Here is a 3174-nt window from a genome sequence, read left to right on the forward strand (position 1 = left end):
CGGTCGCAGGTTCGAATCCTGCCCCGGGCATGGATGTGTGTGATGTCCTTAGGTTAGTTAGGTTTAAGTAGTTCTAAGGGACTGATGACCTCAGCAGTTAAGTCCCATAGTGCTCAGAGCCATTTTGCAGTAAACAGCCCCGAAACATTAAACAACCATCATTGACCGTCTCCCCACCTGTAGAGAAACCTAAGAAGCATTCGCTCCAATAGATGGACTCGTTGACAAATGAGGTAACGACAATTACTGATTTACATCTATATTTATACTCCGCTAGCCACCTTACACAGAGTAACGAAATGTACTTCCGGTATCCTGTTTCGTTCATGAACGGCATATGGGAAGGGCTCATATAAACCTCCATATGAGAACCAACTGCCGTGATTTTTACATTATGTCGTTTCGCGAGAAAGGCAAACTCATCATGGTGCTCTTCGCGCCACGCACTTACACTGAGAGCTGTGTGACTGACACGTTGCATTGTCCTGCTGGTAAATGCCATCGTGACAAGGAAAGACAATCTGCAAAAGAAATGGACATGATCCCCAAGGACAGATGAATACATGCGTTGATCTACGACGCCTTCTAAACTGACGAAATCATCCAGGGAATGACACGGAAACATTCCCAGACCACAGCGTTCTCTCCTCCATCTTGTACCCTTACGACGATCGTTTCAGGCAGGGTCGTACACAGTACGATAAAGCATAAAATGTGATTCACCTGAAAATGCCACCTGCGGCCGCTCCATGGACGTCCAGTTGCGGTATTGTCGCGCAGATTCCAGCCTTTGTCGTTTATGAACAGCAGTCACCATGGGACATGAATCTGGCGCCTGCTCCAAAGGCCCATACGCAGCAACGTTCGCTGAACGGTCATTGAGGAGGCACTGTTGATAGCTCCTTGTTCGTCGGGGGGGTCAGTTGCACATTTATTCGCTGATACACATTTCAGCAACCGTCGTTCATCCCTGTCATCTATGGCCCGCGGTGCATCAGGTACACTTCGGCACCGGTTTTGGGTACCACCATATTGCCACACACAGTATATTTTAAAGCCGGCCGGTGGGGCTGAGCGGTTCTAGGCACTTCAGTCTGGAACCGAACGACCGCTACAGTCGCAGGTTCGAATCCTGTCTCGGGCATGGATGTGTATGATATCCTTAGGTCCAAGTAGTTCTAAGTTCTAGGGGACTGATGACCACAGCTGCTAAGTCTCATAGTGCTCAGCCATCTGAACCATTTGAAGTATATTTTAACAATGGAGCCATACGAACAGTTTACAGACTTAGATGTTTAGATATGTTTTCACCTTTGACCGAAGGCCAATAATGATGCCTGTTTGGACGTCAGAAAAACTGCTTCGTTCCCGCATTACAACGAATCACTGTTTTCTGCGTATCCCGTACGCGTTTTATACAGGGTGTAAATTTTAAGTTGACAAACCAGAATAACTCGAAAAATAAGCTTCACACGAAAAAATTTGTAGAATCCAAAGTTGATTATTTACGACGGGGACATCTGCTGGTGCTAAAATTAGCCCGCCACCCCAGCCTCCTGGGGATGGGGACGATAAGAAACTTTACAATTTAAAATGTTAACCCCCATTCTTTATTGCAGAATCAGATTCAACACAAAAAAACTAGGTACATTTAGTCCTGAACATTTGTTTTGATTCTTGGTAGTTGGCGCCGTAATTCAAGAAAATCCATGTTATTTTTGCGTGGAAAATGGTTACGGATAAATAAAAAATACTTTTTTACTTCGTAAATTTTGATTCGCTAAAACTAAAACTCTCCCTCTTTCCCCATAGGGTGGGGTTTGAGAGAGAGGAGTTAGAGTTGTACTAATGTTGACCCATTAATATTTGGGTCTTGGAGGATCGTTGTCTTATGGACAAAGGCCCCCCTCGCCCTCCATACTGGATTCGTAATCTAGCTTTTTCGGTTATTAGATATTTGATTCTTATAGATTTTGGATTCAGTTTGCAACCTATGTGTTCTTTTGATCACCTTGGGTGAAACATGTTTTCCCATAATTGGCCATCATATCAACTTGAGATTTATCCTCCTGAAGTTCCCTCCCCATTTCATGTGAGAATTAATAAGCGAAATATGCTCACGTGCGAGTTGTTTAGAAACGAGTATACAGTACTCAGTCCTTCACCTTCTTCCCCTCCCACAAACATCAAAGCTTCTGCTTTTTATACTAACTGTGGATTTATAGGATACTGTTTTTTTAACAACTTCTGACCCCTTCATTTGCAGCTTCCCATCCACGTGGGTAGGTGCATTGAACATTAGTAACCACTGGTGATTCACTAGGGTGCACACTGCCGGCCGAAGTGGCCGTGCGGTTAAAGGCGCTGCAGTCTGGAACCGCAAGACCGCTACGGTCGCAGGTTCGAATCCTGCCTCGGATGTTTGTGATGTCCTTAGGTTAGTTAGGTTTAACTAGTTCTAAGTTCTAGGGGACTAATGACCTCAGCAGTTGAGTCCCATAGTGCTCAGAGCCATTTGAACTAGGGTGCACAGTTCATGGAATGCTTTAGCATTATTCTTTGGGCATATTGGGCAGCGTTGTTGCTCAGCTAGCATCAATAAATTTATTGCTGAAGAGTTATTAAATTATATAAGGGGTCAGAATGAAATTTTCACTCTGCAGCCGAGTGTGCGCTGATATGAAACTTGCTGGCAGATTAAAACTGTGTGCCGGACCGAGACTCGAACTCGGGACCTTTGCCTTTCACGGGCAAGTGCTCTACCAACTGAGCTACCCAAGCACGACTCACGACCCGTCCTCACAGCTCTAATGGTAGAGCACTTGCCCGCGAAAGGCAATGATCCCAAGTTCGATTCTCGGTCCGGCACACAGTTTTAATCTGCCAGGAAGTTTTATATAAGGGGCTTTCAAAATGTTTCCGTTCGAAGGCCGTACAGCACAGAATCGGTAAGCCAATCAAGCACAATTGCCGTGATCACCGACGCAAACATCCCAGCGACTCACAAGGTTAAAAAACATTGTGTCCTGCTCCGTGAAGATATCCGTAACTGCTTGTTGCATATCCTCCTCCGACAAAAATCAACGATCCTTCAATGCTTTTTTTAAGAAACCGAAGGTGTGATAATGGCTTTAGGAGAGATGAGGATGATAATCGCATGAGGAGAGATCATGA

General features: G+C 45.0%; 1 non-coding gene across 1 annotated transcript; it reads right to left on the reverse strand.

Moving 5' to 3' along the window:
- Window positions 1–2707: 2707 nt before the first annotated feature.
- Window positions 2708–2782, reverse strand: Trnas-uga. The gene has a single exon. It is a non-coding gene; the product is annotated as a tRNA-Ser (tRNA).
- Window positions 2783–3174: the final 392 nt, after the last annotated feature.

This window comes from Schistocerca americana, chromosome 7 (assembly GCF_021461395.2).
Source record: "Schistocerca americana isolate TAMUIC-IGC-003095 chromosome 7, iqSchAmer2.1, whole genome shotgun sequence".
NCBI classification, from domain to species: domain Eukaryota; kingdom Metazoa; phylum Arthropoda; class Insecta; order Orthoptera; family Acrididae; genus Schistocerca; species Schistocerca americana.